At 34.3% G+C, this 13,462-nt stretch overlaps 1 long non-coding RNA gene across 6 annotated transcripts in view; it reads right to left on the reverse strand.

The window, feature by feature from the left end:
* LOC140606500 (uncharacterized) overlaps positions 1–13,462 on the reverse strand; it is a 236,734-nt gene that overhangs the window by 38,597 nt on the left and 184,675 nt on the right. For 5 of the 6 annotated variants that reach the window (XR_012008846.1, XR_012008850.1, XR_012008851.1 and 2 more), the window contains exons 3-5: positions 3,762–3,841; positions 2,243–2,280; positions 2,077–2,140 (exon numbers count right to left, since the gene is read on the reverse strand). This is a non-coding gene — a long non-coding RNA (uncharacterized lncRNA). Of the gene's footprint in view, positions 1–2,076; positions 2,141–2,242; positions 2,281–3,761; positions 3,842–7,058; positions 7,123–13,462 lie in introns of all 6 variants that reach the window. The other variant, XR_012008849.1, reaches the window with a different exon arrangement.

The raw sequence follows: 13,462 nt of genomic DNA on the forward strand, positions 1-13,462 counted from the left end.
TTTAGAGCTTCTCTTTGTCTTTGGTGCTTTACAGTTTTTGTTGTTGTTGCTTGTTTTTTGTTTTTTGTTTTTTGGTGCTTTACAGTTTTAATGAATATTTTTTGGAATTTTTTTCCCCATTCATTTTGCTTATTATGCTGTAATTTTATATCTGTTTATCTTTGATAAATGCACTTTAGTAGTTTCAAACAAATAAATTCAACAACTTTTCATATATTGCTTCTCTATTATGTTCTGAGACTTCATGATGGTGATTAGAATTTTATTCTACACATTTTACATTTATTTTTCTATTTTATGTTGTCTGGACTTTCTGATGCATTTTGGGTATTAATTACTTGTGGTCTGGTTGACTGGTTCTGTTTTAGCTTAACTTCTGTGTTTTTAACCTATCCATTTAGTTTTTCATGCTAAAAATTATATTTCTTCTAAAAAATATGTTGGATTATTTTTCACACATCTTCAGTTATTTATTATAGACCTTTGCTGCTCTGTCAATTTTGGTTTTCTTCTCATATTTTAAATTATCCTGAATTCATTTATTTCATATTTTAAACCAAAATAGGTTGTATTCTATATCAGTTTGTACCCTAAATCAGCTTTTTTTTTCCTGCTGAATCTTACATTGACTTGTTTCCTTGTTTGCTTATTTTTTTTTTAATTGTTAATGAAAATTTGGTTCCTTGAACTGATGAGAATTCCTGCAGCCTAAATGATGCTCTCATCATTTTGATTCTTCCAGGATCTATGGTGTTCCTACTAAAGTGGGGGCCATTTTAATGACCTTTGGGTTCCCTAAAGGGGGACCCAAATTCTTCTTTTACTGGAAAAGAAGAGTTTTAAATACAGTTCTTCCATTTTGCCACTGACTTACAGCTCAGTCTTTGGATAACAGTATGTATTATATAAATATCTTCCCTCAGAATCACCTAACATTTGCATGTCATTACTTGCTTTCTGCTCAGATACCATTCCCTAACCATTTTTGGAAGGAGAGTTAATAATTTCCTTTACTTCTTGCAAGCCATAATATGTAATAAAATTCTGCTTCACATAGGATCTAATTCCACATGTGAAGGGAAAGAACCTTTCAGAATGTTTCATCTACCATGCATTCAGAAGTCCATGATTTTTTAAAATTATTCACTTTTTAGGGAATCTTTTCTTTACTAGGATACACAACCTCTGTTTAGATTGCATCCTTCTTTTCTAAATCTTAAATAAGCCACAAGATATTTTCACTTAATTTTTGGACATAGAATTTGTCTTAAAAATGTTTCATCTATTTCAGTTTTGAGAGCAGAGGATTTCTCTTTTTTTAAACCTCACTTATTGATACTGAAAGTTTTTTAAGAATTATATTTCAATTAATTAGTTTTATATTGTCTTTGACTAGGAAAATTGATTTTTATTCTTAAGGCAATATAAATAGTTGTTAACTTTTTGTTCTTTATCATGTTAAAATTATTGAAACAGAAGAAAATTAGACTTTATGGCTGGATGTTATATGTTAAAGGGCAATGGAGGAGTTAAATTAAATATATAAAATACAGGCTGCCTTTTCTTCACTTCACTGCTCATGGATTTGCTGGTATAAAACTTCATGGAGATATATGTTTTGTAGATTTTAAACTTGCTTTTTAAAAATCCTCTTGCTAAATCTGCAAGCATTTGCATTAGCTCCTAGAAAGAACAGAATCAGTGTGGATCATATAAATTATAACATCTGATAGTAGGCTGATGTGTTGGCACTCTATAATTCTTTTATCTAATTCTACCTTTGAGGAAAGTCAATTATCTTGGGTGCTGAAATACTTGATCAAAGTTAAATTTGTTTTTCTGGCTCTGTAAAGCATGCAGCACTTAAGCTATAACTGTGGCTAAATATTTGTGCACTGAAAATTTTTTTTAATGTAGCCAAAATACTTGAATTGAGTAACGTTTTAGAAATTTTAGGCTCATTAAACTCCCAAAATTGTGTTTTTTTCTTTCTTCTGGGGTATTTTTCAATCTTAACCCCATTGCTGAATACATTTTGAGAATGTAAGCAAATAATTTCATATCAGAATAACTTACATTTGTCTCTTACTGATATTAGAATTTTGAATTGTGACATAAAACGTAGCTGCTTGAAATTTACCTGTAGATAAAAATAATCAGGTAAGAATATCGCAATCACACAAAAACCACACTGATTCATTATGGCATAAAGTAAACATGGCCACAAACTGTTTCTACTAACTTTATAGTAGCATTCTTTTTGTCCACATCCAGGATATCCTGAAAAAAACAAAAACAAAAACAAAATACTTTATTGCCTTAAAGTATTCTGTACTTAAATGATACTTGAGTTGAAAGCTCTAAAATATTTCTAAATTATTTTTTATTTTAAAGGTAAGAATCAATTTGGAACCATAAGAATCTCTAATAAATCCATATTAACTGAGGGAATGAATTATGAGATTATTTAAGACAGCTAATTTTTTTTTCCAAGATTCTTAGTTGCTTAAACCACTTAAAAATTATTAAGTTGAGGTTTTAGCCTTAGGTATTAGATTTCCATATGGAATATTTATTTTCCTATAAATAATTTATATATTAGAATTCCACAAGGAAGTGGACATTCCCTATAAATTGATTTATTCTATTAACTTGCTTGGGGTAATACTTATTTCTTTAATGAGGGAAAGAGCATGGGTGTGTGTGTGTGTGTGTGTGTATGTGTGTGTAAAACTTAGTTCAGTCTTGGCCAAACAATTGTATATGCTGAAATAATGGCATCTGAATCAGTATGTTATGTCATATCTCTGTTGGTGCCTTTTAATAATAACCCATTCCAGAGACTGGAGATTGACGAGAAGTGTTTCTGAAATCATTACAGTAGTATTTATTATGCCAAAATTAAGACATAAAAGTTATATTGTATGATATTGCCCTTTTAAAATTGAAACCCTGGAAATTTATCACAGAATTTATAGCTAAGAATTAAATCAGGTGATTCTTAGGATCTTTATAGAAAAGTATACCTTTTAAATTCAATACAAAAATTAAAAGTTTTGGCCTTATATTATGCAACAAATCAAGAAAATGATGATATATACTTGGCTACCCTGTGTTTCTAAAAAAGCTTTTTAGTTTCTTATTGGTAGAGGGAATTTATTTCCACATATTTTTGGTAAACATACATTAGCATGTATGGCTATTTCATGTTCTTTTCTAGCAGAGTAAAAGGAAAAAAAAAGATTAATTATTTTCTTTAATGTATTTTGTTTCTAGCCTAGTAACAAATAATGGGTAGAGTTTGAGGGTTTTGATTTACTAAGTTCTCTAATTGATTATAGACTCAAGAATTCTATGCACTTCTACTCCTGCTCAGACAGAACTGGCACTCATGCAGAGGCTCTGAGCCTGTCTCCTGTTAGTAATATCTGTGGGCAGCATTTCTTACACTTTTATCCAGAGAAAAGAGTATCTTCCCAGAATGAGAATTTTCAGTGTTGCTCCCTATTGTCTCTTGTACTGATGCCAATTTTCCGGAAGACTTACTAGCATCCTCAATTAAGAATGCCTGTAACATTTTGCCTTGACTTCTTCAACACGATTTTCTGAATCTTTGGTGTTTTTCAGGTCCTTCCAGTTCATTAAATTCCTAGTCTTGATCTTACCTGCTTTGCTCCTACATTACATTATGTCTCTGTATTTCCTTCCTTCATACTCTTCCTCCTCATTTTTGTTTTTTAAAAAGAAATACCTTGAGGTACCTGACTAGCTCAGTCAGATGAGCGTATGACTCTTGATCTCAGAGTTGTGAGTTCAAGTCCCATGCTGGGTGTAGAGATTCCTAAAAATAAATAAACAAATTTTCTTTAAAAAAGATAACTTGATAAATTTGAGTTGTGATCGCTTTGGTATGATCTAGGACAAACTAGCTTTACGTCTAAGGGATTTAACCTCTTTATGCATAAAATGATAGAATTGGACTAGTTTCTACTCGAATTTTATTTGGTTCTGTTAGTTCTTCAAAAAATTTTGTCTTATAGTTTCCATTTCTTTCTACAAGTATGTTATTGTGAAGTTTGCGGTTATATAATTGCCACACAATGTTACATTAGTTTCAGGGGTATAGCATAGTGATTCCACAAATCTATACCTTATTCTATGCTCAGCACAAGTGTAGCTACCATCTTATGAGTACAGTACCATTATACAGCACCGTTTTTTAAAAAGATTTTTATTTATTTATTCATGAGAAACACACACACACACAGAGGCAGAGACACAGGCAGAGGGAGAGGCAGGCTCCATGCAGGGAGCCTGATATGGGACTAGATCCCTGGTCTCCAGGATCACACCCTGGGCTGAAGGCAATACTAAACCGCTGAGCCAACTGGGCTGCCCTATACAGTACCATTGACTGTATTCCCTATGCTCTACTTTTTATCCCTGTGATTTATTCATTCTGTAGCTAGAAGCCTGGACCTCCCACTCACTTTCACTCATTTTGCCCATCCCCCTCCTACACCCTCCGGCAACCATCAGTTTGCTCTCTGTATTTGTGAGTCTGTTTCTAGTTTATTATTTGCTTATTCATTTGTTTTGTTTTTTAATTCCATGTTTAAGTGAAATCATATGATATTTGTGTCTCTCTGATTTATTTCACTTAGCATAATACTTTTTAGGTCCATCCACGTTGCCGCAAATGGCAAGATCTCATTCTCTCTCTCTCTCTCTCTCTCTCTCTATATATATATATATATATATATATATATATAATGTGTTCTTTATTTTTATATCAATGGACACTTTGGTTGATTCCATATCTTAGCAATTGTAAATAATGCTGCAGTAAACATAGGGGTGCAAATGTCTTTTTGAATTAGTGTTTTCACTTTCTTTGGGTAAATACCCAGTAGTGAGATTATTGGATCATATGGTAGATCTGTTTTTTATTTTTTGAGAAAACTCTCTACTGTTTTCCATAGTGCCTGGACTAGTTTGCATGAGGGTTGCTTTTTCTCCACATCCTCACCAACTTGTACTTGTTGTTGCTTGTGTTTTTAATTCTAGCCATTCTGACAGGTGTGAGTTGATACTTTATTGTGCCTTTGATTTGCATTTCACTGATAATTACTGTTGTTGAACATCTTTTCATGTGTCTATTGGCCTTCTATATGTCTTTTTTGGCAAAATATCTATTCAGGTCTTCTGTCTATTTTCAACTTGGATTATTTGGGTTTGGGGTTTTTGTGGGGTTTTTTTGGTGTTGAGTTAAAACATATTTTAAGTTCTCATTTTTGAGCCTACCTGGGCAATTTCTTTTCAATACGGAATTCACTTAAATAAGCTTTTTTAGTAAATGGGCTTGCTTCAACCTAGAATAACTATATTAGTTCTTTATACTTTTATAATTTTAAATTTAAAGAAGCTTTTCACTGACCTATTTTCTATTATGTTTAAGTTTTCTGAGCCATTGCACAAATGTATCTCTTCTTTCTGTCATGACAATCTGATATGAGCCACAATATTTAGAGGACTGAGTGCAATATTCATCTATGAGTTTTTAAGGACATTTTAATTGCTCTCACGTCTTGGAGAAATACCGAGTAATAGGGAACAATCAGTGAATTGAGAGGAACTTGGTTTCTAGGTCTGAAGGAAGCTTTCCCTGACCCAGTTGATCATAGGAATATGTGTACTGCTTATTCCTTTGCTTACAAAGAAGCTTATCCCTTTGACCTTGATTCCCAGGAGAGGAATTAATGTCCCAAAGGGAGTGTTGCATCATTTCCATTCCTCACCTTTTCCTACATCCCATACATCATTGGTTTATACCATCCATTTTATGTACATCCTGATCTCCTACATCACTTGAAGTTAGCTACCTCCTCCCCTTGTCATCTGGTCCAACAGTCCCAGATCAAGGTCACTTACTTGAATAGGTTCACAATGATCCTGAAAAGACCAGAGGTAAAACCTTCCAAATATTTAGTTGTCAATTATTTGTGAAAAGTCTTTCATGTAATCAGATAATTTTTTTTTCTTTTCAAACTCATTTTTCTCTTATAACAACCCATACAATTTCCCCAAAGGTCACCTCTTAGGAGCTTACTTTAATAGACATCATCCAACTATATCACTAGTAAGAGGCTTTAAAAAAATTAGTTTAATATAAATGGCATGGAGTAAGTCTCCTCCTTACAATGACAACACTATAATTACTAGCACATTCTCATTATTGAAAGTTGCTTACTTTAGAACATTAGTCTCTTGTGTTTGATCTGTCTGATGATGGTTAAATACAGTATGTTCATTAACACTTGCACAAAAGCTCTCTAATAACACTTAATATGCTTTCTAAGTAAACTCTAATTACAAATTCTCACAGTGTGTGAAATAGTCTACTTTTGCCAAAGCAGAGGAAATTTTTTAAAAATGTGTTTAGCATGATGAAAAGGAGGACTCTTTCAAAGCTTGCAGGGTAGTTGATAACTTCAGTTCTATTATGGCCAGTGAGCTCAGCAGTATCTTTGTATTATACAGTATTGCTTACCGAGGTCATCATTTATACATTTTACTAAAATACAGTGTAACACATATTTGAAACCTTCACACAGGATTAAAATACATCAAGTTTATTTTAAGATTAATCTAGCAAGGAGTATTGTCATTGTGAAAGATGAGTGGAACTAAGACCTGTTTTAATGTTTTATGAAAACATTATTAAAAAATCCATCATTAGTTGCATTCTCCCTCAAGTCTCTAAGCTCAGTTAAAATACATTAAGCTTACTTTAAAATCAATAAAGTATTTTAAAAAGTTTTTTTTTTTCCTGGCACAAAGAAAAAGTGGGATGTATTTATTTCAATCTCACTTAAACTCCAATGCCTAATCCATCATTTGGGCTCATGTACTTCCCCAAAATATTATTTTGTTGAATAAATCAGCATTTCAAAGTGCATGGTTCAATTATTTTCTAGATGGAATAGGAAAATCTTGCTCAGGACTACTTGGTTTTTTATATTGTTTTATTTTTCAAGGACGGCTATTTGTTTTCCTACCTGTTACAATGAGCCATTTAGACCCAAATTGAGTCAGACTGGAAAACCACACAACTCAAGAAATCTGTAGGGACACAAAAGGACAAATGTTCTATGATTTCACTCATATAAAGTATCTAGAATAGACAAAATCATAGAAATGGAAAGTGGAAAGAGTGTTGCCAAGAGCTGGGCAAAGGGAGGGAGAATTAGTGTTTAATGAGTACAGAGTTTCAGTTTTGCAAGATGAAGAAGTGCTAGAGATATGTTGCAAATAATGTGAAATACTTAACATTACTGAATTGTACATTTAAAAATGGTTAAGATGATAAATTTACTGTCATGTGCTTTTTTCCTCAAATAGAGAAAAAAGGAAGGAGGGAAGGAGGAGGGGGGAAGGAGGGAAAGAAGGAGGGAAGTGGGAAAGGAGGAAGAAAGGAGGCAGGGAGGGAGATGAGAAGGAGGGAAGGAGGAAAGGAAGGAAGGAAGGAAGGAAGGAAGGAAGGAAGGAAGGAAGGAAGGAAGGAAGGAAGGGAGGGAGGAGCAAGCTGTAGGGAGTAACCACATCCTAACTACGGGAACTCTTTCTTATGGCATTTCTCATATTTTCTGCTTGATGATTCCATTTTCATCTCATAGTCTACTGATTTATTGTTTCATCTACTCTTTGTGTTGTATATCCACCCCATAGTGCCTGTCTCCTTATGCCTCTGGGTTACTCTGGTAATTCTTAGACCCACTTCTATCCATTGTCCTCTCTCTGGAATTTTTAGCTACTCTTCTTGATTTCTTATTTTTTTCTGGTTTGCCCAATATAATTCCATAGAGAGAATAAGGTAGTCTCAGTTCATTCTTTTCAACTAGTTCCCATAATACTTAGTTGGCTATATTATGGAATAACTGCTTAGCAACTCTGAGTCAGTAAACGGCATTAAGATGAAATGATTTGAACAACCATTGTAGGGCTGTCTCTTAAGCAATGGGCAGCAATGTTTCTTTTAGACTATATCGTAGCTGAAGTGGGCCTTATAATTGACAAATTGGGTTCACCTGCTTTTATGTCCTTACTCTTTGGTTTTCCCTTCTCAGTCAACTTCATTTGTTTTCATCTTGTTCTCACAATTTTTTATAACTCAGTGCTTTCCACAAACGGATATATTTTTCCTCATCCATCAATTGTGCTTCTCCCTTTCACATATTTACAAATATTCACATAAAAGCTGTAATTTTAAGGTGAAGAACTGTGCATTGCTCACATTTAGTATTATTTATTGCACTTAACCTGACACACAGAAAATTCTTGGTGAATATTTGTCAAATATCTGTCCATTGCAAAGAAGTCATTGAACACAAATATAATGATAAGGAGGGCCTATATGTAGGAGGATCATGTTTTCTCTTTAATGTCTAACAATTGTTGGGATGATTTCTGGATTTATTTTACTCTTCACGGTAACTAATAGCTGCCCATAGATACAGAAAGTTTGCTCTTTCTTTCACTCAGCTATTAACATAACGAATATGGCTGCTTGTAGCTTTAAGGTCCACTGTTGGCAATTCAGAGAAGTGATTTTTCTTATTTTTTATCTTAAAGCCAGTTAGCAGTCAATGACAATACTCTCTCTACTCCACTAAATCCCTCAAGCAAGAGGTAACCATTTATTACTGAATCTATAAGTCCTACATAAACGTAGTCTTTTTAGTTTATACAAGTGTTTTCAAAGTCTACTTGAGAGAAAAACTATGAGTTTCTAGTCCTCTTCTACCATAATTAGACATGTAAACTTGAATAAGTCATTTAACCTGTCTGTTCCCATTTATGTATTTATAAAATTAGTCTCTGAAAGATTTTCACTGTTGATCTTTCCAGGAAGTGAAAAGACAAAATCGTCTGATATTAACTGCCCAACACCAGTTTTGTTTGCAAATTATGGAATCCCCATCTCACTTCATAAAATTATTAATTTCCACTCTGGGCCAGAAGACTGGATACATGTGAGATATGCAATTAAGAAGGACCTAATAGGGATCCCTGGGTGGCGCAGCGGTTTGGCGCCTGCCTTTGGCCCAGGGCGCGATCCTGGAGACCCGGGATCGAGTCCCACATCGGGCTCCCGGTGCATGGAGCCTGCTTCTCCCTCTGCCTGTGTCGCTGCCTCTCTCTCTCTCTCTCTCTGTGACTATCATGAATAAATAAATAAAATCTTAAAAAAAAAAAAAAAAAGAAGGACCTAATAAAAAATTAAACTAAGTCCTTTTTCCTCTTATATTTGCACACCTTAATGATTATTATTCAAACCTATTCAAGAGAGACTACTGGCTTTTTTGGACTTTAATGTAAAAATACTTCTACCCAGAGGTAGGACCTCATTTGCACTGATACAATATGCCTTGACAGGCTATAAAGTTGGTTTTCTATCCATCCAGTGAAGGATATAACTGCCTCTCTGAGCTTCATCTCCTGTTAGATATTAATACTGACTTCCACCTGGCAGAGATAAGACTTAACTTGGTTTATTTTTATAAGTGTTTAACACAGTTTCTCTTTCAAGAGAAAATTTCTACTTGGTCCCCTAGACAAATAATGAAAACACCAAGAAGCGTAACGCAATATGTGCTTTGCTTACTAACAGTCCCTCAAAATTGAGTGAATATAGCACATCTGGATGAGCTAAATGCATTTTTTAACTTCTATGATGACCTGTCATTCTAAATTCTGGATTTCAGTTGCTTTTATCCATAGTATCCTCTGCTCAGTCTCTCTAAATGAGGTTCACTTTTCACTATGGTCTCAGAAGCAATTTCCCATGGTTTCTCACAGACCCCTAAGCTCCAAACATTATTAAGATTTTTCCATATACATTATAAAGCTCTCTACAGCATAACAGTGAATCATCATAATTTTGTTATGCCAAATCCGTAGATGATAGAAACAATAAAAAAGAAACCAAGAAAGGACTCATACTACATTTTAGCAAATGATTTCTGACCAGTTTGACAGCTCTATAAAGTTTTAAGAAATGTGTTCATTCTCTTCTTCTCATACCCTTTACCATTGCTTCTTATCTTATATAGCAAGTGAATACAATGAATGCACACCTGGATCCTCTACTTGCTTCTTATGCTTGTGTATGTAAACCCTATCAATTTATAAATATGTAACAAGATTAAAGAGAACTTGGATACTAGGAACAGAGGATCTTGAATGATGCCACACCCCCAACATAACCATTGTTTGCATTTTTGTGTTAGTTCCCTCCCAGACCTTATCTATATGAATAACTATTTTAAGTCTATATGAATAGCACAGTAACAAATAGAATGCTCATATGTTTACTTGTGGCTTCTTTACTGGATATAACATATGCATGTTTTAAATTGTGTTATATAAATAATTATCTTTTATACTACATTTCTTTAAAAAGATCTTATTTATTTATTTGAGAGAGAGAGAGAGAGAAAGAGAGAGCATGAGCAGGGGGAGGGGCAGAGGGAAAAAATTTCAAAAAGACTCCCTGCTGAACGTGGAACCAGGGGCTCAACCTCAAGACCTTTAGATCATGACCGGAGCTGAAACCAAGAGTCAGATGCTCATGGGACTGAGCCACCCAGGCGCCCCTAACAGTAACTTTAAATTTCTTTGATTATTACTTTGACACAATTCTAATGAACTTCTAGGCAAAACATATGATCTGTTTCATGGCTTTTGAAATGCACAGCAAGTTTACTTTCCAAAAATGTCATAAGAATTTTTATTGCCACTTGCTAAACTCTTATGACAGTACGTACGTAGTTCATATGTTCTCACCAGCATAGGAATTGGATTTTGCATATTTAGTAAGAATATATTATATCTCATTTAAATGCACATTTATTTTACTAAAACCAGTTTAATAGTTTACAGAAATCTTTTTTAAAATTTGTTATATATTGTTACTGCTGAAAAGCTTTTTCTCTTATTTAAGCATTTATTTCTTAATATTATTCTGAAGAATTTTGTGTTTCTTTTCTATAATAATTACATTAAACTGCCACATTTCCTGAAATGCTTTTCCTAGACTCTGCGTTTTTAGTTGTGTCTGTTATCTTAGAGCCATTTTATATTTTAAGTAGCTGACTAGAACTCTTTAATCTTTAATCTTTAGTGATTCTTGGAAACATAGTTTAATTTTATTTTGCTTACAACTTTTGTTATTTCTAAGATACTATAGGACAAATAGCAGAGTAGAGGGAACTAGGAGTTGCTATATCAAAATATGTTAATGTCAAAGAAATATGTTGAAGCTAATGACACAATTGAGTTCTTTTATTTTCTCTCTATTTTGAATTGCTACTTAATGATACCACTTCAGATATGGGTAACTGAGGACATTTTTAGTTCCTTACTGCAATTCAGAAGTCATTTTTACAAACTGATATTTGCATAAGCTTATGCTAATTAAAATTATTGCTTTAAGCCAAAGGAATCCTGCTTAATGAGTGTCATTGTTTGGTAGAACACTAACATATCCTTCTTTGCAGTAGCCCATAGAGACAACCTATGTCCACACAAAAGCCTAAAGAAATCTATATTATAATATACCCTCCAACCCCTAAAGCCAGGCTCTATATCTTAAATATCTTATTTTACTATCAAAAATGGGTTTATTCAGGAATAGCAGAGAATTGCAATTCAGGATATGCAAGCTATGGCAAAGCTATGGGCAAGACTGGAGAACAACGGAGAGGAATATTCTTTTTATAGAGGAAAGGGAGGAGTTGGAAAAGCCTGTTATGAACAAAAAGTCCATTGGAGTAAACTAGGAGTTAGAAATGTAGAGGTTTTTTATTGGCTGAAAAAGAAACTGGGGCCCAAAAATGCAAAATTATGTTTCCTAAATCATCATTGATGACCACGTAAGGTGGAATATATGTCCATAATATCCATATCACAACAGTAATAAAACACTTCTCTATACTCTCAAAATATACCCAGAAAAATTGATATACCATGCAGCTTTTCCAGGAACTACTTATAAGGTCACCTGTAATTTGAATGAGTTCATACAGGAAATATCTGGGATAGACTGGCAACATTTAAGAAAATCTATTGACTATATATTTTCTGAGTATTAATGTGTGTTTCTTTCATTTGATTCACTTAATATCATTTTTGTCAAACAAGTTTCTTTTTAATTACTGTCTAGAATGGTATTAATGCATTGGTAGTGGTTATCTGAGAATTTTTCCTTTAGCTATGAACTGCAATTCTCCCCATCTACACGTAAGCATATACACATCCTTCAGTGAATTTGTTTTAAATCTCTACTTCTTCCTTTTCGCATGTCCTGATTCCTCATCATCATCTACACCCACTATCACTCAGCCTCTGTCTACCTGGTCTTTATAGCGTTTTCTTTCCTAAGAAGGGCTGGATAAGGAAATTCATCAGTTTGTGATTACAATAAAACTCATGGAAGCCTCTGCGTTTTAGTCCATTTGGGCTGTGTTAACAGAATGTCATAGACTGGGTGGCTTAAACAATAAATATTTATTTATCATAGTTCTGGAGGCTGAGAGTCAAAGATCAGAGCACTAGCTCATAGAGTTCTCTTCCTGGTTTACCCATGGCCACCTTCTTGTGGTATCCATACATAGCAGAGAAACATCATCTCTCTTGTGTCTCCCTAATAAGGGCACTGATCCCATTCATGACATAATGACCTAATTACTGCCCAGGATGGCTGTTCTTATCTCTTTCTTCTATTCTCTCTGGTAAATTTGCTGAACTTTGGTTGAGCTCGTTGCTGTTAATTGCATATCACCAAAATGGCCATTGCTGCTAAGAGCACACTTAGGTTTGAAATCTCCCACTTTTCGTTTCAAATAATGTTGGGTCCTGGGGAGACCTTCAGACCTCTGTTTTTATGCACAGCCTCCTCTCCTTGATCAGAGTGTGTGAGCTCCTGCACTGGCACTGGGTATGGGGACAGTAGTTTGCTATCCTTAGAGTGATACTGGTATATGACCAGAGCACTGGGATGGGACAGTATCCTCTGGTTTCATTGGCTTGCTTCTCCCAATATGGAACCTCTGCTGTCTGAGTGAGCAGGGGTAAGGGCAGTGAAACTCTCAAAAATCTTTGCCTGCCTCTGCTGGGATTGACTTCTGACCTACAAATGGGGAATGGGTGAAAGAAGGGAGCTTTCAATTTCTTGGCCATTGTGGCCAGGAATTTAAACTCTGCACCTTGGAGCTGGGGATGAGGAGTGAAAAATGTTAGCAGACTATCTTTACTAATGAAATAGTCTATCCCTTCCTGGAGGTTGACAGAAAGGGGAACTGTTTTTCTTGGCTATACCTGGCTAAATTAGAGCTTCTGTTATTATGGTAAGTTGAGGACAGATTAAGGAGGGAACAGGTACCACTGACTCTCAGTCTTCTTA

The sequence above is a fragment of the Canis lupus genome, chromosome 16, assembly GCF_048164855.1.
Source record: "Canis lupus baileyi chromosome 16, mCanLup2.hap1, whole genome shotgun sequence".
Taxonomy (NCBI): domain Eukaryota; kingdom Metazoa; phylum Chordata; class Mammalia; order Carnivora; family Canidae; genus Canis; species Canis lupus.